The 21,085-nt window shown below is 39.0% G+C and overlaps 1 long non-coding RNA gene across 2 annotated transcripts in view; it reads right to left on the bottom strand.

Moving 5' to 3' along the window:
• Window positions 1–1,124: 1,124 nt before the first annotated feature.
• Window positions 1,125–21,085, bottom strand: part of LOC119088177 — a 57,222-nt gene continuing 37,261 nt past the window's right edge. For both annotated transcript variants that reach the window (XR_005091774.1, XR_005091773.1), the window contains exons 3-4: window positions 6,972–7,078; window positions 1,125–3,420 (exon numbers count right to left, since the gene is read on the bottom strand). This is a non-coding gene — a long non-coding RNA (uncharacterized LOC119088177). The remainder of the gene's footprint in view (window positions 3,421–6,971; window positions 7,079–21,085) is intronic.

Genomic DNA, 21,085 nt, shown 5'->3' with positions numbered 1-21,085 from the left:
ATATGCTCTTATTATTTGTCGATGTCCATGCCTGCTTTATGTTCTAAGGACTAGGACAAGGTCTGTTCAGTTTGTATGTGCAGGTTCATTCCTGTACCATAAATGTATGGTATGTGGGCGATTTACCTGAGTGCTGCATGATTACAAACATCACTTGTTTGAAGCACTGTTCTCTCCCTCTCCCTCCATCTCTCCCTCCCTATCGCCCTCTCCTTTGCTTCCTGTACTATCAGCTTCTTGCCCTCTGATATTGAATAACCCATTGGTATGCTCTTTCCTGGGGAAGACTATTTGTTCTACTTACTCTCCACACTCCTTAGTTGCCTGTAATTCGTTGTTTAGGATTAAGGCCTGATGGGCTTTACTTCATCCATGTGAACTTGTCCACTGCTGCCATCCTTGTTCAACTCATGCTTAGGAGGTCCCATTGGTGAGACTTTTTAGATATAGCTTCTGACCCTCCTAGAAAACACAGCCTCACAGCAAACTCCCTGTTCCTCTCTAGTTCTCACATTCTTTCCTTCCCCTTCTTCAACAATGATCCCTGAGCCTTGGAGTACAGGAACTGTATTGTACATGTATTCATTGGGAATAGGCTTCACAACTCTGAACTTGGACTGTTTGAGGTTGCAAGGAGAAGCTCCCTTGGCGAGCGGTGAAGACTATGCTTATCTGTGGGTGTAAGAATACATATTTAGAGAGTAGTTTAGTAAAGTAGTAATTTTTGGTTCTCCTTTAAGATCAATGACATTACTAGACTTGGGTGGTTGCATAGGTTTCTATCAGGCACAATTTCCTTCTTGTTGAGCAGATATTAAATGAAATTAGAGAGCGGTTGGTTACTGTTAATCCCACCGATAGAGAATAAGACCACTACCACAATCTGAAACCAAATTTGAAGCAAGCTTTAATTAAATACCAGCCAGGTAGATGGACTCTGGCCAGGTGCATACCCAGGTTCCTGGGAAATGGCCCAGAATCAAGTTTTGCAAGGTCTTAAGAAGGGAAACCCATAATTAATTGCATTTCCCATCAGGTCCAATCAGGGACAAGCATACATCCTGACATACGTCCTGCCTGCATACTTCCTGCCTACATGTGATCAAGTACATCCAGTGCAGTTGGGTCAAACAAACTTGTTTAGGGGAGTAAAAATGTGTGGCTTGTTATCTCCCATAAAAAATAGCCTCTAGCATTTCAGAAACTATCAGTCCTTGGACAAGGGGCTTGCAGATCAGAGGCATTTGTGTTTCATGGATCTCGAGGGCATAGTAATTAAAACTTAAAGTGTAACTTTGGCTCTCATGTGACCACCAGGGTACACACGCCACTACTGCATCCTTAGGTTTCCTGTGCCATGCTGCTTGTTTTTGTGTTTCTTCAGCATCATAGCTGTGTAGAACTATTGGTTACTTCCATACTTTGGAGACTTGCAGAGAGCTTTTGAGTACCATGAAAGCTAGTCCTCAAGGAGGAAATACAGGTCAGGTCCATCTCAGGGACCTCTGGGCTCTGTTTCTGAATGATGTCTTGAACAGTAGGGACTCACCTTCTACCTCTGGTGGGCTGCCAAGGCAATAGCAGTAAGCTGTATGTTTGAGGGGTGTCTTAGACAAGCCTGACCAACAACTCAAACGAGGACTTCTCATGCCTGGCATTTAGGGTTTTTATTAGGTGGTCTTTGGCTCTTGGGGGAAATAATGTGAGCCTAGGTGAGAAAATTTATTTAAACTATATATGTGCCTGTCTGTATACTCAGATTTACATGCTATAGATTTTTTGGTAAATAGTTTAATAGTATGATTTTTTATGACTGTTTCAGACATTCTTACTGTTATTTTACCATCATACCCCCATCTCTCTTCTTCTGTTTTTATCTCCCTCCCCCATCCCTAGCCTCTCTCACATTTTCACATTTTCCCCCATCACATCACTTGTATACTACCATTCACTTCTCTATTGCTCTCCCATGCCACACCCTAGCAATAGTTCCTTTTTAAGTTTCCTGGTTTCTGCATTTACTCCAGGATATGTACTCACATCTGAGGATTTGGAGCTAGGAGTCTCAGATGAGAGAACATAGGATGTATCCGTGTCTAGGTTACCTTATTCAATATGAACTTTCCTGGTTCCATCATTTACCTGCAAAGTTCATGATTTCATTTTACTTTATATCTGAATAGCATTCCATAATAGATATGAACCACATTTTCGTTATCCATTCATCTTTTGCAGGGTATTTAGGTTGTTTCCATTTCCTTGCTATTGTGAATAGAGTGTCAGTGGACATGGTTGAGCAAATATCTGTAGAGTCAGATGTGAAGTCCTCTGGGCATATGCTCAGGAGTAGCATAACTGGGTAATATGGTAGATTATTTTTGTCCTCTTGAGAATTCTCCACATTGATTTCCATAGTAGCTACATCAGTTTGCAATGTCACCAACAGTAAGTAAGGGTTTCCTTCCCCTGACACTCCTTCCAGCATCTGTTGTCAGTTCTTTTGTTCATCTTTACCATGCTGTGGTAAGATGAAATAACTGATGTTTTTATTGCATTTCCATAATTGCTAAGGATGGTGAACATTTTTAAAGATTTCTCTTAGCTCTTTTTTCCCAGGCCCATTTTTCTAATAAATCATTAGGGTTTTATTATTGTTGTTGTTTTCTTTTCTTTTCTTTTTTCTTTTTGACTGTTTTTTTCTTTTGAGTTCCCTTTTTATTAATCTTCTGTCAGTTGTATAGATGGAAAGAATTATCTCCCCTTCTGTGGGCTTCCTCTTCACCTGATTGCTCCTTTAGCTGTGCAGAAGCTTCTTAGTTTTATGAAGTCCCACTTGTCAGTTGTTGACCTTATTCATAGGCAAATGGAATCCTATTCTAAAAGTCATTTTTTACATCTATACCACATCCCTAGATTCCTCAGGACTTTTCTTATGAAAAGATTTTAGATTTTGTCAAAAGTGTTTTCTGTATCTAATTAGATGATCACATAGTTTCTGCCTTTGAGATCATGGATTCTTTTTATCAGTTTATGTAGTGTGAACCATAGCTGCATCTTTAAGATGAAGCTTACTTGCTCAGAGTATATAGTCTTTTTATGCATTTGTGAATTCAGTTTGTAAGTCTTTTACAATTTTTTGAAAATCTATGTGTGTGAATGTTTTACCTACATGTATACATGTATACCAAGTACATGACTGGTACCTGCCAAAATCAGAAGACGGCACTGGATCTATTGGAACTGTAGTTACAGATGGTTGTGATTTCACCAGATCTGCCTGAACTGTAGTTATAGATAGTTGAGATTACACTGGATCTGCAGGAGCTGTAGTCACAGACGGTTGTGATTATACCAGATCTGCTGGAACTATAGTTACAGATGATTGAGAGTCACCATGTGGGTGCTGGGAAATGTCTTCTTCTGCAAAAGCAGTAAGAGGCCACATTAGGTAGTTGTCTTGGGGACAAACTAAAAGTCACAAAAGACTAACAAGAATAACCAGTGATAGTGTTGCCTGCTGGTCAGGCATGTCCACTCCCATCATACCTATGACCTTGAAGAACAAGGACAAGGTGATGAAAGCTTATTTAATTTAGAAGATTTAAAATTAAAGAAAAAAAACATAACTGATAAGATAGGCCTTCTAATGATTTGAGTTGAAGACCATATATAAAAGTGCATCCTTCTTAGTACCATGACATCAGAATCAAAGTCACATGTTCCTTGTGTTAACAAACAAACAAATAAATAAATGGCAGGACCTGACTAAGATGTTTAATTTACTGCTATGTCTAGGAGGTTTAAATGGTTCAAGAAACCATTCATCACATGATGTAGCAGGGGAACAAATGAGAATGAAGTATATTGACCATTCATATGAAGATGTCATAATGAAATATATTACTTTTAATATTAAAATGTTTTAAAACACAAAAACGTTGTTGATGCTGGACAGAGAATGCACCATATACTAACTTATGAAAAAAATGAATGAATACATGAAGAAAAGAATTATCTTCATCTATAGTTCAGCAATTTAAAGGCATTTAGTAGTTCTAACAATGACCTTATAATTTTGTTGGCTTTGGCTGTTAAGAAATTTTCATGAAGTAGCCGGGTGGTAGTGGCACATGCCTTTAATCCCAGCACTCAGGAGGCAGAGCCAGGTGGATCTCTGTGAGTTTGAGGCCAACCTGGGCTACAGAGTGAGTTCCAGGAAAGGGGCAAAGCTACACAGAGAAACCCTGTCTCGAAAAACCAAAAAAAAAAAAAAAAAAAATTCACGAAGTGTTTATCATATACACATATTTTTTAAATTTTTGAAAAAGGCAATGGTTGCTAAGTATTTTCTAAATCTGTTTAAATGATCAACTCATTAGTTTGGTAAAACAAATTGAAAGTGTAATTTTTACCAAACCATGAAAGATGTCTGTAAATGGTGATGTTAAGGCAGATGAGAAATCTTGCTTGCTTCCTGTCAGCACAACTTTTCAACATGAGTGAAACTGATCTAATTCTGAACTTTCACCTGTAAACAGCGCAAGTTAATGCCAGGCTTCTAAGGAAAGGATCACAGTCCAGCTTCAGGGAGGTGCTGTAGGGTACAAGAAATCCTTTGTGATCTAGCACAGTGAAAGCTACAGCCCCTTCAAACATGTCACTGAGCACATACTCAGTACACCTCAGAAACAAGACATCAGGAATGGCCCAATCCCTCTTCCAAGGTACACTACTGAGTAACTAGCCAATGCAATGGCAAAGTATCATCTGGAGAACAGCGAAACTTTAAAAATTTTTCTTATTATTGATAATGCTGTCACAGGAGCTCTTTCCACAGGCAATCTTCATCATAATATTAAAGTTGTATTTCTACCTCCAAACACAAGTTCTTCAATTCCATTAATAGATGAAGGAAATACACTAGGGTGTTGCACTCACAACCCTGTAAGGACGCTGTTTCTGCAAAGGACTGGGAAGACACTGGCACAGTTATGGAAGGATTACACCATCATATCTGCATATAGGAACTTGTTAGGGTTGAGGTGATGTCAGCAAGGAGTGTATGAGTGGCATCTGGAAGAAGAGGTTCATCCATGACTTCAAAGGATTTGCCAAGAATAAGAAGGTTGCAAAAATCAACTAAGCTGTGATTGAGACAGAAAACAACTTTGTGCTGGGTGTGAATGCAGATGACAGGGAAGAGTGTTGAAAACTGGACAGATAAGGGGTTGCTACAACTAGATCAGAAGGATGTGTAGCTAAGGAAAACAAAAGAGAAAAGAAGAAAAAGAGTAACTCCAAAGAAAAATCCACACTGAGGGCTTTGAAGGTCCTTAAAACATTTGAAAATGTTCAACTAAAGGCAGAAAGATTTTCATCAGCAGAGAGAAATGTTCTTGGGGTCTTTTATGCTTACAAAGGAATCTATGATGAAAATAGGAATAAACCATTCTGAAAAGGGACTGCTCCTCAAGATGAACCTCAGCAGATTCAGGGGGATCCAGAAGAGGGTGCTGTAGCCATGGGAAGTGACAGCTCCACACATGCTGATGTCGTCAATGACTCCCAGTGGGACAGGATGTGGAGGTGGATGACAGGGGTATTCATGATTTTGGTGCTGTTGTTTTTGTGTCTTGGTTTTTTGCAGCTTTTTGTTTGCTTGTTTCTATGGTTGGTTTTCTGTAACAGTAGTATAGCAAAGCCCAGGCTAGATGGAAACTATGTAATGCAGGTTAGCCCCAAACTCACAATCCTCCCCCCATGTACTGGGCTTATAGCATGTTCTACCAGGCCGGGCTTCCGTCACATTATTACTTTTCTTTTCTTTTCTTTTTCTTTTTTTTACTTTTTTGAGACAGGTTTTCTCTGTGTATCCTTATGTCACAACTTTTAACAAAAGAATTATAAAACTAAAGTAATTTTTAAGTTACATGGAAAATGCTCACAGAGTAAGTGTACAAAAAAGAAAATAATATAGTTGTATTTGGTCCATTTTCAGTTAAATGTCATGATAAAACAAGAAGTTAAAATGATTTAAATGTTTATAATTTAATGAAGTTACAGTAAGCAGTTAATTTATTACTAAACAAAGTTTTGTTTTGTTTTTCAGTTTAGAATGGCCAAGTGAAGGTCGTAATTGAGTCTACGGTGCTCTCAAAGTACCTGCAGTCTTCACACTCACTCGCCATTCACTGCCTCATCAAGAGTTCCTTCCAGTTCTGCATGCCCCACTCATTCTTAATTTATGATTTATATTTAGGCACATGAATATTCAACATGCTAAAAGTGCCTACAGTATTCAGAACAGTAAAGTGTTGCACAGGCTTGTAGTCTAGAAGTAAAATGTTACACCATCTAAGCTAGGTATGAAGTGTTAAATACTGCTCTATAATACTGACACAATGACCAAAATAACCTGATGACAGTTCTCAGAACATATTCCTGTCACTAATCAATGTATGGCTACAAATAGCTTTAAATTATATTTGATGATTGTTCTATTATGTGTATTCTAGATAAGACAGACTCATAAATATATAAAAGCTTCATTCAAATTTATCTTTCATTAATATTATTATAAAATATTTTTCTGTTATAATGTGATTTCAGTGATTTAGGTTACACAGATGAACATAGTCAAAACCATTTGTAAAAAAAAAAAATGATTAGTTATTCCTAAAACTTTACAATATGGGACACACACCTCACTTCTAATTTGGCTCATGATTCTAGATCTCACTCATGTCAGTGCCCAGATTTTGATAACAAGACACTCAGGAAGCCAATGTTTAAGATGACACAAATTGCATTATGAATTGAAACCATTGACATTATGCAAACAAAGCAAGCAAACCAAACATTTTGAGGTTCCAAACTTGCTGATCATTTATCATCTACATCTCAGTCAACCTGATGGATAAACTCGTCCTGGGTATCACATCAACACCATGCACATACATACACATACTCACTCCTGATGACAAGGTGATGGGACAGATGTAAAAAGCTTGAAAACCTCTGTAATGATTTCAGAACTATAGGCAGATATATTTGTGTCTTTCCACGATGTCAGAACTTGCTGAAAAAAACAATAAATTCACAATCTATGTTAGTTTCTTTAGCTGCAACTTACCACTAATGATTAACGATAATTTCATTTAATGGCTAGTCATGGTAATTACAGTTCTTTGATTCCATTCTTCATCACTACTATTAACTGATACTACCTCTCACATCAGACATTACCCTTCACACCGTGTGTGTGTGTGTGTGTGTGTGTGTGTGTGTGTGTGTGTGTGCTTTTATGGATATGTACATTACAGAGCAGTTAAAAATTGGTTGAAGAGGACTCAGAGTAAGGAGAAATAATCCTGAAGTCTGAGGTGGATAGCTGAAACCAGCACGGAGAAGTCTATAGAAGATCAGATGAGAAGACCGATGACAAACACTACATGTTTTCTCTTATTGGAGGAACCTAGCTCCAAATCTGCAGATGTGAGTGCATAGCCTGTAGTAACTAAAGAAACCAGGGAAGTAAAACAGAACCACTTCTAAGATAGAGGGACCAGGGAGAAATAGAGATGACAGAGAGAGGAATAGCAGGATATAAGTGATCTGATGGGAATAAATGGGAAAAGGGGGCTCTTTAGGGAAGGGAGAGGGAGCTAAAGACAGGAGGGAGGTGGGTAAAAGAACAATAAGGAGTCTGAGAAAGCCACGGGAATCATACCATTAACTATTTACTAAAAAAAAAACTTCATATAAATATATATATATAGTTTTTGTAAACTTTCCTAATTTGGGCTGATAGTATTCCCCCAAAAGCCAAAGACCATCTAACACAAACCCCAATACCAGACAGGAGAAGTGCTCTTTTCAGTTGTCCAGGATTGTTCAAGAGACTTCCAAAACATACAACCTATTGCTGTTGACCTTGGCTATGCCCCAGAGGTATAATGTTAAGTCCCTATTGCTGAAAACCCCATGCACTTTGGACACAGGGCCCAAATACCCCTGAGCTAGAGCTAACCTGAACACTTCCTTTGCAAGGACTACCTTACATGGTCCCAGGAAGCATCTTGCAAGCTTCCAAGAGAGAGAGGTAACCAAAAGTGCCACGTACGTATGACACCTATGAACCACATCAACAACCAGCATGGCACAATCACCCTAAGAGTACAGTAGTGTCATGCATGCTTTGGTGGTAACCAACAGCTCTCTAATTGTACTTAAGATCTTCTCAACAAGAGAGAGCCTATGTCTGGTCCTGGAAACCTACTAACTACTCGGTGCTAGTGAAGTCATGGTTATTGGAGGAGAATCTACAATTACCAATTTACTAAACAAGCATAATCACTAACAACAATCTATAAACATTTGTCCTCTACCCACAGATAAGTGTAATCTTTACCCCTCATCAAGAAAACTTCTCTTTGCAACAGAGACTACTATAGACAACCACCAATCAAAATGGAAAGGTGTGGATACCAGTACCAATAGATACATCTACAAAACACCTAAGGCTCAGAGGACATTGTGTAAAAGGGAAACAGACAATCGTAAGAGCCAAAGGATCAGGAAGTTTGCTGTATAATTGTGTCTCCTAATAATATCAGAAGCCACTCCCATAAATTCTCAACAACATGATTGTCCAAACATGAGCTGAACAAGGATGACACCAATGAACATGCCAAACTAAACAGAAAAAACCACGAGGCCTCAGCCCCACACAAAGAACTATAGAAAACTAAGCAAAGCTAGGATTGGGAGAAATGGTCTTCTCTAGGGGAGAGCACACCAATTGGATGTCCAGTACCAAATAGTCAGTCCAGAAAACATATCTACAGGTAGCATTATAGGGAGCTAACACGGCATATTTAGGAAACACACACATACACGCACACACACACACACACACACAGAGAGAGAGAGAGAGAGAGACAGAGACAGAGACAGAGACAGAGACAGAGACAGAGAGTTTGTTATAGGGAAGTCGTGAATTTGAAAGAGAGCTGGGAGGGTTATATGAGAGGGCTTGTAAAGAGGAAAGGGGAGGGAGAAATATTGTTAAATTATAATCTAAAAAAGGGAAAAGTCCTATAAACTGCAGGCACTGAGCTGTATAGGCAGAGATGTCAAAGGTATGTCCCAGAGGCAAGTCATTTCCAGGGTCAATTTTAAGTTAGCTGAATTTCATGGGCAGAACATGTATCTGAGCTGGAAACTGGAGACCTGGACAAAGCTCATAGTGAGGACCCACAAGTGACTTGTTAGTGTGTCTGCCATACTTAGGGATGCCTTCTTCTTTTGCACTCCTAGGTGAAGGGGTTACAACTGGTGTGTCTGGCATGCCAATTTGTTGATATTTCTGACAGAATTTGGTATTTGCATGTTTCACAAATAAATTATCAGTCAGCTTGTATCTCCCATATTCTAGCAGATAGTGATTTTTTTTAATTCAGGTAAAAATGCAGTCATTCATTTTTAACATTTAACTCATGATGGAGTAATCCAGGTCAATAATGTTGATTTATAAATAGATTGATTCAAGGGTAGGCACCTGAAAGCTGCTATTGCATATATCATAGAGTAGCCTGACCCGCCTCTTCCCCTTGTCCATCATCCTTTTTCACATTCTGTGTTTGGAGTTGCTGCCTGGACTTTATAGAATAGGAAAGTTGAGAAGCACTCAGTCATCACCCATCACATGACCATGTGGCAGCAGGACATGTGTCTCACATGCTGACAGCAGAACCCACTCTGGAATAAAGGGGTTTTGGTCTGGGATAATGCAGGCCTATCCAGACTTTTAACGTTTCAATAACCTCTTACAATGGAGGGTACCCAAGAGCAATGGCAGCATCCTGCCATTTGTGGGGAAGGGTGTGGTCTGTGGGCTACATTGATCAACAACTTAAAAAGAGATAACCCATTCCTGGCACTGGGATTTTTTTATTTGACAGCTTATAGTGTCTGGAAGAGGCAGTGTTCCCTGTTATTGGGTATTCATTTAAACTCCTTTTATGTATGTACATGAGTATATTTTAGGAAGGTTTTTCAATTTACATTTCCATATTTTTTTTCAAATGACTCTAACATTAGTTTTAAGCCCTCATCCCACCATGTTTCCTCCTCTACCTGGTCCTCTCATTCCCCACCCCATTTAAACCTTTAATGATACATTATTAGCCATTCTCCCTTTAGATCACCTAAATTCTATCCCTTTTCCCTTGAAATCACCTCCCACTTCAGTTAGTTGTTTCCTGCCTTCTATGGATTTTCCAGGCTAGGTACACATACAGAAATATTCAAAGTTAGCACCTACATATAAGAAGAAACATGCCTGGTTTTGATCCTAACCATTCTGACAAGTGTAAGATGGAATCTCAGAGTTTTGATTGACATTTCCCTGATGGCTAAGGATGTTGAACATTTCCTTAAGTGTTTCTCTACTATTTGAGAATCTTTTGCTGAGAATTCTTTGTTTAGATCTGTACCCCATTTTTAATGGATTGTTTGTTTTTTTATGCCTAGTTTCTTGAGTTCTTTACATATTTTGGATATCAGCCTTCTGTCAGATGTGGGATTGATGATCTTTTCCCATTCTGTAAGCTGTAGTTTTGTCCAACTGAAAGTCTCCGTTGCCTTACAGAAGCTTTTCAGTTTCATGAGGTCCCATTTATTAATTGTCAATCTTAGTATCTGTGCTATTGGTGTTCTATTCAGGAAATTGTCTCTTGTTCCAATGCAGTCAAGGCTATTCCCCACTTTCTTTTCTATCAGGTTCAGTGTAACTGGATTTGATCTTTGATCCACTTGTACTTGAGTTTTGTGCAGGGTAATAGAATGGATCTATTTGCATTCTTATACATGCCAAAATCAAGTTATGCCAGCACCATTTGTTGAAGATGCTTTATTTTCTCCATTGTAAAATTTTTGGCTTCGTTGTCAAAATTCATGTGTCCATAGGTGTGTGGATTTATAACCGGATCTTCAATTTGCCTCCATTGATCAGTATGTCTGTTTTTATGCCAATACAATGCTGTTTTTATTATTATGGGTCTGTAGCAGAGCTTGAGATCAAGGATAGTGATACCTCCAGAAGTTCTTTTATTGTACAGGATTGTTGTATGTGTCCTGGGTTTTTTGTTTGTTTTGTTTTGTTTTTTCTAAATGAAGTTGGTTGTTGTTCGTTCAAGATCTATAAAGAATTGTATTGGAATTTTGATGGAGATTGTGTTGAATCTGTAGATTGCTTTTGGTAAAATGACCATTTTTACTATGTTAATCCTACTGATTTATGAGTATGGGAGATCTTTAGATCAAAAACACAAATGAACCGGGCAGTGGTGGCACACGCATTTAATCCCAGCACTCAGGAGGCAGAGCCAGTCAGATCTCTGTGAGTTCAAGGCCAGCCTGGTCACAGAGCAAGATCTAGCACAGGCACCAAAACAACACAAAGAAACCCTGTCTTGAAAAAACCAAACACACACACACACACACACACACACACACACACACACACACACAAATTACAGCCCATGCTAGAGAGGATGTGGAAGAAGGGGAACACTCCTCCATTGCTGGTACAGCCACTTTGGAAATCAATATGGCTGTTTCTCAGAAAATTGGGAATGAGTCTACCTCAAGACCCAGTGATATCACTCTTGGGCATATATCCAAAGGATGCTCAATCATACCACAAGGATACTTGCTCAAATATGTTAATAGCAGCTTTATTTGTAATAGCTAGAACCTGGAAATAATCTAGATGACCCTCAACTGAAGAATGGTAAAGAAAATGTGGTACATTAACACAATTGAGTATTACTCAACTGTTAAAAACTATGACATTATGAAATTTGCAGGCAAATGGATGGAACTAGAAAAAAAATCAGCCTGAGTAAGGTAACCCAAACCCAGAAAGACAAACATGGTATGCACTCAATCATAAGTGGATATTAACTATAAAGTAAAGGATAATCATGCTATAACACACAGACCCAGAAAAGCTATGTAACAAGGAGGGCCCAAGTAGGGAGACACATGGATCACCCTGGGAAGGGGAAATACAAGAAATCCCCTGGGTAGACTGGGGTCAGGTGAGGATAGGAACTTGAAGGAATTAGGTGGAGGTGGGTGGAGGGGAAAAGTACTGAAGGAGATGACTGGAAAAGGGTGGGGGGTTAGGGGGTCACGTAGAAATTTGATGCAAGGGAAACTCCCATGAATCTACAAAGATGACCCCAACTAAGACTCCTAGTAATAGTGGATATGTAGCCTGAACTGACTATCTCTTGTGATGTGATTGGTGACTACCCCAACTGTTATCAGAGAGCCTTCATCCAGTAACTGATGGAAACAGATTCAGAAACCCACAGCCAAACATTAGGCCATGTTTGGGGAATCCTGCCAAAGAGAGGGAGGAAGGCTTGTAGGAGCCAGGGGGTCAAGGACATCACAAGAGAAACCACAGAAACAACTAACCTGACTCATAGGAACGCACAGAGTCTGAACCAACAACCAGAGAGCCTGCATGGGACCAACCTCAGTCCTCTACATACATGTGACAGTTGCGTAGCTTGGTCTATTTGTGGAACTCCTAACAATGGGGGCAGGGGCTGTCCCTAATGCTTTGGCTGACTCTTAGGAACCTATTCCTGATACTGGATTGCCTTGCCCAGTCTAAATACAAAGGGGGGTGCTTAGTCTTACTGAAACTTGATATTCCACGCTTTGTTGATACCCACAGGAGACCTGTCCCTTTCTGAACTGAGGAGGACTGGATTAAGGGGGTGTGGATAGGAGGGGAGGGGATGTGAAGAGAGGAGGGAGGAGAAACTGTGGTCAGGATACTAAATAAATGAATTAATAAAAAATAAATAAATAAATAAATAAATAAATAAATAAATAAATAAATAAATGAGTCATGTAACATTTGCCTCTCTGGCTCTGAGTTATCTCGATTTGGATGAATATTTGCTGTTCCATCTATTTACCTGCAACTTTTATAATTTAATTTTTCATTACATATGAATGATAATAGTATGTATAATTACAACTGGCACTTCCTCGGTGGTTTGTGTCCTAGAACCCTGGCTGGGTTGGCGGGGGAATGAAGAATGAACAGACATACAGACTCATATAGTGAACCTTGAATCAGGTAGGTTCTCTAACTTATGTAACTCAGAACCTCAGTGTGTTTATTAGGTATAGCACAATAGGAGGGTGATCACTCACCTCTGTAGGAGATCTCTGTAGCAGAGTAACCTCAGGCAGTAAGCCTCTGGGAGAATGAAGCTGCAGTTGCTGCACACACACTGATCAATCTTTCATGAACACTCATACTTGGGCTTTGCCACTCCTCTGGAGCCTGTTCCATATGGGTAATGGCTTTGCCAATTTACCATGGGCCAGTTGGCCTTGGAGTCTTTAAAAGACTATGTTCATGCCAAACTGTACATTCACTGAGGACTTCACTCATTTAGGGCTTCCTCTGCTCCCTAGACACCATATGTTCACTATCCATTCACTTATTAGTTGACAGACATCTAAGATGTTTCTATTTCCTGGTTTTTGTTAATAGAGCAGAAATGAAGATGGATTAGTAGGTATCTCTGTAGTCAGATGTGATCTCCTTTAGATATATGCTCAAGGGCGGAGTAGTTGGACTGTGTGGTAGATCTATTTCTAGCTTTTTGAAGAACCTCCACACTGATTCCCATAGTGACTGTTCCAGTTTGTACTCTGACCAATGGTGGGTAACTGTTTTAGTTTTATCCACAGCTATGCCTGCATTTGTTGTCCTTTTTAATATGTATATTAAATAAACACATTTATTTATATTTAATTTTTTTAATTTTTCAAATCAATTTATTTTATTTAATATATTTAATTTGGTATATATTTAATATATTTTAAAATTAAATGTTATATATATATATATTTTTTAATCATTCTGACTGGGTAAGATAAAATCTTAAGGTAGTTTTATTTTTCATTTCCTTGATTGCTAAAGATATTGAACTTAAAAAAAGAATTCTCAGCCATTTGTATTCCTTCTTTTGACAGCTATCTAGTCCCACACCCCAATTTTAAGTTGTTTGTTTTCATGGTGTGCTGGCTAGATTTTTGGCAACTTCACACAAGTTAGAGTCATCTGGGAAGAGGATATCTCAATTGAAAAAAATGCCTCCCACAGAATGGCCTGCAGGCAAGTCTGTGGGACATTTTTTTGATTATGATTGATGTGGAAAGACCCAACCTACTGTGGGCAGTGTCACCCCTGGGCAGGCAGTCTTGAATGGTATAACATAGCTGAACATGAACCTGGAGAGCAAGCCAGCAAGCAATATTCCTCTCTGATATCTGTGCCAGTTCCTGCATATAGCTTCCTGTTCCAGTTCCAGCTTTGGCTTCCTCCAAGGATTGACTGTAACCTGCAAAGTGAAATAAACCTTTTCCACTCCAAGTTTGTTTTGGTCAGTTTTATCACACCAATGGAAAGCAAACGTGAACATTTGGAGTTTAGTTTTTTGAGTTATTTACATATTCTAGATACCAACCCCTGTCAGATGTGTAGCTAGTAGACTGTTTCTTGTTCTATAATTCTTCACACAAATGACAGTGTCCTTTACTGTTCGTAAGTTCTTTAGTTTCATGAGGCCCCCTTTCTCAGTTGCTAGCCTTAATTCCTTCACTAATGTACTATTCAGAAAGACCTTGACTATGTCTGTAAGTTGAAGCATATTCCCTACATTGTCCTCTAACAGATTCATAGTAATTGGTCTTAATGTTGAGATCCTTGATCAATTTGGACTTCAGTCCTGGGCAGGGTGAAATACAAGGATCTAGTTTTATTCTTCTGCATGTAACTGTTCAGTTTGACCTGCACCATTTGTTCAAGAGGCCACTTTTACTCTAATAAGTGTTTTTGCTCTCTCTATCAAAAATCAGGAGTCTGTAATAGCATAGTAGGATTAATATTGTGAAAATGGATATTCTACCAAAAGCAGTTTGTAGATTTAATACAAACACTATCAATTAAAATTACAGCCTACTTCTTCATAGAAATTGCAAAAAAAAATCTCAAAAATTCATATGGAAGCACAAAATACCTAGGATTACCCAAACAATCCTGGACAAGAAGTCGTAACTTTCACTATTTTTTTAAGTTGTAGAATTAACATGTGATTTAATATTGCTAATTTTATTTTGTCCCCATTTTTCAATAATCATTTTATGAAATATATAAATGGCCAGAAGCTTACTTATTAATTCTTGAAAAGCAAGCATTTGGCTGATTGAGCAGTGGAAACACAGCAAAGGAATATATTGAATCATATTTCACAGTTAATATGATTTATATGAATTTCAGATACCCCTGTGCTTTTTCTTAGTCACTTGTTTCAAAAAGGGAACATCAGGATGCTGGTCCTTGACAATGTGCCTGCCCTTTTACAATTCTAAGGCTAGAAGAGAGCCATATTCACCTTAGTTCTGTAACAAGAGGGAGCTCTAACATAAACCTCCAAGGTCAATAATCTTTTACCTGCCAAAATAATCCAACTAGCATAGTAACAAGGGTGAAGTTGAGTGTTCAGCCAATTTTAATTCTCAAGCCAAACAAAACAAAGATGATTTACATTTCCTAAAAAGGAAGTAATGTCCAGTTGAGACCAGATACTCTTACAAAGAGATTTTGTTCGCTCCCTTAGACCAGGAACTCCATAAAGAGCAGTGGTGTGTATCTATTTAGCAATAAAGTTCCAGGAGAACCAAGATCATATGGTGCAACAAAGTCACGAAGATTTTTTTTCCTTTGAGGTTTATTGTTTAAATTTCTCAGATTCTTAATCCATTTTGAGCTAATTTCTCAAGGAAATCATTTTTATTCTTTTATATTCATCCTATGGTATTTTTTAAAAGATTACTGTTCCTTGATAAATTAACAATTCCTTTTTAGATCTAACTTTATTTTTAATTGTGTGTGTGTGCATGTGTGTGTGTGTGTGTGTGTATGTGGGTATGTAAAAGTGTGTATAGATGCCCTAGGAAGTCAGTGGTATCAAATTCCCTGTAGCTAGAGTTACAGGTGGTAGTGAGACGCCAGGGTGGGTGCTAGGAATCAAAGTTAGAGCTTCTGAAATAGCAGTGTATGCAAATTTTCTAGCTCATAGACAAATTTTTGTCACCTATTTTAACAAGTCACTGACCATAAATCTATAGTTTTATTTCCTGAATTTCAATGTTCTTCTATCAATCTTTATGTGTAAAGATATTTGGAGGGAAAAGTTCCAGTTTTGCTTGTTTTAGTGTGTGTGGTAGTGCTTTTCAAATTTTTTTGGATGCTCTTGTTTACTTGGGTTTCAACATTTTAAAATTATCTTGCCTGACTTCGTCAGTGTTCCATTGCTGTTCATTGAGACACCAGGACTGTGGCAACTCTTATAAAGGAAAACATTTAATTGGGGCTGGCTTATAGTTTCAGGATATTAGTCCATTATCATCATGGCAGGAAGCATGGTGCTAGAGAAGAATCTAAGAGCTCTACATCCCAGTCTGTAGGCAGCAGGAAGAGAGATCAGCTGGGCCTGGCTTGGGCTTCTGAAACCCCAAAGCCCACCCCCAGTGACTCACTTCCTCCTACAAGACTTCACTTTCTAATCCTTTCAAAAAGCATCACTCTCTAAGCATTTAGATATATGAACCAATGGGCGGAGCATTGTTATTCAAAACACCACAGTGCCTCTAGAGTCTATATGTTTTGATGGGAAAGGAGCTTTAAATATTATTGGAACACACTTTAAGTTGCTGCCCTCACATTTTTCTCTTCAAAAGTTCCTTTTCTCATTTTTCTTTAATGTTTTACTGAGATGGATGTGAATGTGAATATTTCTGTGTTCATTTCAACTTGAATTTCTCAATTTTTAGAAATTTTATTTTTTTTAATTGAAATAGAATTACATTATTTCCCCACTCCCTTTCTCCCCTCAGGACCCTCCCAGCTGTTTCCCTTGAACCCTTCTTACACTTTCCCCAATCTCAAACTGATAATCTCTTTGTCTTTGGTTATATGCTATATGCGTGAATATGTGCGCACACAAATCTAAATAAATAAAGCCTGCTGAGTTCATGTTTGCTGTTTTCGTGTATGTGATTTCAAGGCTGGTGACTTCTTAGGAGAGGCTGTTTCTTTCTCTCGGCAGTCCATAGTTGTCCGAAGTTCTTTGTGGGTGAGATCCCGCAAAAGTTTCCCCCTTCCACTTTAACATGTCCATTGATTCTGCTACTCTTCCTGTCTTGATTATTTCGCCATCATTGCAGGCTCTCTGGCACTCGGGCTCTGCTAACCTTTCGGCACCATCTTCTGTGATGCTCCCTGAGTCACCTGTGCAGGTGCTGTGATGCAGATCTATCTGCTGGGGCTACACACACCCCCCAGCACCACCTCATGATTCACTGCCCTCTGATTTTTGTCCAGTAGTGAGTGGATTAAATTTTATAATAAAATTTGGGAGAATTTTTAGTCTTTTTGATCCTTTTTTTTTTTTCCTGTTTCTTAATCCCCTTGTTCTGTATTCATACGTATTTGTGGACTTAGATCCCACGTTTCTGCCAAGACTTTTGTCACTGTTCTTCACCTTGCTTCTCTTTTCTGGACTTTGCAGTCTCTATTGTTTTATCCTGTTTGCAATTGTTTCTGTTAGAAGTTCAAATGTATGTTGAGCCCTCATAAAATTCATTTCAGATATTTTACTTATGAACTTTAGAATATCTGGTTATTATTTGAAAAATAATTCCTACCTTTTGATATTTTTGATGAGACATTGTTATATCCTCATTTGCCCCTTCAGCACTGTTTTCAGCAGTCATTTAAATATAATTTTGGTGGTCAGCTACACAGACCTTGTTTACCAAGCCCAGTCTTTGAATCTTCTCAAAGGAAATTACTTTTGACTGCTATTTCTGCATACCATGCATCTCAAATATCTTTGTTGGAAAGTGCCAATTTGTTTCTCTTCTTAAAAGAAGAAACACAAATGACCATTAAGTGTTTTTTAAACTGCCCTAACATCTCAGGCTGTCTTAGTTATTGTTCTATTGCTGTGAAGAGACTTCATGACCAAAGCATCTCTCTCTCTCTCTCTCTCTCTCTCTCTCTCTCTCTCTCTCTCTCTCTCTCTCTCTTAGTTTTCATTTAATTGTAATTTTTATTTTTTATTAATTTTTAAATTTATTTTACATACCAACCACAGTTTCCCATCTCTCCTTTCCTCCAATTTCCTCTTCCACCTCCTTTGTAATCACCCCGCCACGGCCCCATTTACTCCTCAGAAAAGACAAGGCCTTCTATGGGAGTCAACAAAGCATAGCATATCAAACTGAGACAGAACCAAGCTTCTCCCCACTACATCAAGGCTGAGATAGGCATCCTACCTTAAGGAATAGGTTCCAAAAAGCCAGCTCATGTGCCAGGGACTGCTAGGGACCCCACAAACAGACCAAGCTACACAATTGCCATCCACATGCAGAGGGTCTAAGTAAATTCCATGAAGGCTCCCCAGCTGTCAGTCTAGAATCCGTGAGCTCCAAAGAGCTCGGGTCTGCTGTCTTTGCGGATTTCCCTGCCATGATCTTGACCCACCCCCCTTGTTCATATAATCCATCCCTCCTCTCTTCAACTGTACTTTCCAAGCAAGGCCCAATGTTTAGCTGTGGATCTCTGCATCTGCTCCCATCAGTTACTGGATAAAAGTTCTGTGATGACAATTAGGACAGTCACTAATCTGATTATAGGAGAAGACCAGTTCAGGCACCCTCTCTATTTGCTAGGAGTCTTAGCTGTAGTCATCCTTGCGAATTCCTGGGAGTTTCCATGGCACCAGGTTTCTCCCTAACCTCATAATGGCCCCCTCTATCAAGATATCTCTTTCATTGTTCTCCCTCTGTGTCTCTTCCCTAACTGAACCATTTTGATCCCTCATGTTCCCATCCACCATACCCTCCCCACATCTGTCCCCAGTTTCCCAGGAAATCTCATCTATTTCCCCTTCCCAGGGCAATCCATATATCCCTCTTAGGGTCCTCCTTGTTACCTAGTTTATCTGGGGGCTGTGTACTATAGCCTGGTTATCTTTTGCTTTATATCTAATATCCACTTATGAATGAGTACATACCATGTTTATCATTCTGGGTTTGGGTTACCTTACTCAGGATGATTTTTTTTCTAGTTCTATCCATTTTTCTGCAAATTTCTTGATGTCATGTTTTACTGATGAGCAATACTCCATTGTGTAAATGTACCATATTTTCTTTATCCATTCTCTAGTTGAGGGGCATCTAGGTTATTTCCAGGTTCTTGCTATTATGAATAACACTGCTATGAACATAGTTGATCAATTGTCCTTGTGGTATGATTGAGCATCCTTTGGGTATATGCCCAAGAGTAGTATTGCTGGTCTTGAGGTAGATTGATTGCCAATTTTCTGAGAAACTGACATATTGATTTCCAAAGTGGCTGTACAAGTTTGCACTCCCACCAACAGTGGAGGAGTATTCCCCTCACTCCACATCCTTTTCAAAGTAAACTGTCATCAGAGTTTTTGATCTTAGCCAGTCTGACAGGTTTAAGATAGTATCTCAGAGTCATTATGATTTGCATTTCCCTGGTGGCTAAGAATGTTGAGCAATTCCTTAGATGTCTTTTGACCATTTGAGATTCTTCTGTTGAGAATTCTCTCTTTAGATCTGTCCTCCAGTTTTGATTGGATTATTTGGTATTTTGGTGTCTAGTTTCTTGTGTTCTTTATATATTTTGGAGATCAGCCTTCTGTCAGATGTGGGGTTGGTGAAGATCTTTTCTCATTCTGTAGGCTGCTATTTTGTCTTATTGATCATGTCCTTTGCCTTATAGAAGCTTTTCATTTTCAGGAGGTCCCATTTATTAATAAGTGATCTTAGTGTCTGTGCTACTGGTGTCATATTCAGGAAGCTCCTGTGCAAGGCAACTTTCACAAAATAAATTAATTGAGGACTGGCTTACAGTTTTAGAGGGTACTCCATGGTCATCATGGTAGGAAGTATTCAAGTATGGATGCTGGAGCAGTAGCTGAGAGCTTTACAACCTGATTCAGAGGCATCGGGCAGAGACTGAGAGACTGGGCCTGGCATGGGCTTTTGAAATCTAAAAGCCCACTCCTGGTGACATACCTTCTCCTACAAGGACACACTTACTCCAACAAGGGCACATCTCCTAACCCTTGTCAAACAGTCCCACCAAATGGGAACTAGGCCTTCAAATATATAAGCCTTGAGCATTCTCATGTAAACCACCACATTCCACTTGCTGGTCCCATAGACTTGCATCCATATGATAAAGCAAAATGCATTTAAAAGTCCCCATAGTCTCTGAGTCTTAAAACTGTTTCAAAGTCCAAAGATTTTTCTGAGATTCATAGCAATCTCTTAACTGTAACCCCTGTAAAAGCAAAAGCAAAAGGCAAATCACATACTTCCAACATACAAAGGCACAGAATATACATTACCATTCCAAAAGAGAGAAAAGGGAGTATAGTGAGGAAACACTGGACTAAGGTAGGAATGAAATCTAGCAGGGAAAACTCCAAATGCTGCATCTTCATGTCTGATGTCAGAGCATTCTTCAGGTCTCCCACTCCTTCCAGCTGTGTTGACCGCAACACACTCCTCTCTCTTGCTCTGGCTCCACACCCTGTTTGCAGCTGGCCTTGGCAGATATCTCATGATTCTGGCATCTCCAACATCTTGGAGTCTGCAGTGCAATCTAGGATTCACTTTTATTTACAGCTTGAAAAAAAAATGGCTTCTCTGAACCTCTATGAAGGGACTCCCCTACCACATGCCTCACCTTGATGATTTTCCTTAACCATGGAGGACAATTTGATAGCTCTTCACACTAGTATCCTTAAATCCTGGACCACATGGTCAAAGCTGCCCAAATTCTGCTGCTTTCTGGGGCTGGAACCAGGTTCCTTCCTTAAGTTACCTCTGCATAAGCTTTCTGTTTTTGTTGGTTTCCTTTGCTGTTTGAACTTTCCTTTGA

This window comes from Peromyscus leucopus, chromosome 6 (assembly GCF_004664715.2).
Source record: "Peromyscus leucopus breed LL Stock chromosome 6, UCI_PerLeu_2.1, whole genome shotgun sequence".
NCBI lineage: Eukaryota > Metazoa > Chordata > Mammalia > Rodentia > Cricetidae > Peromyscus > Peromyscus leucopus.
This window is presented reverse-complemented; position numbering and strand designations above follow the sequence as displayed.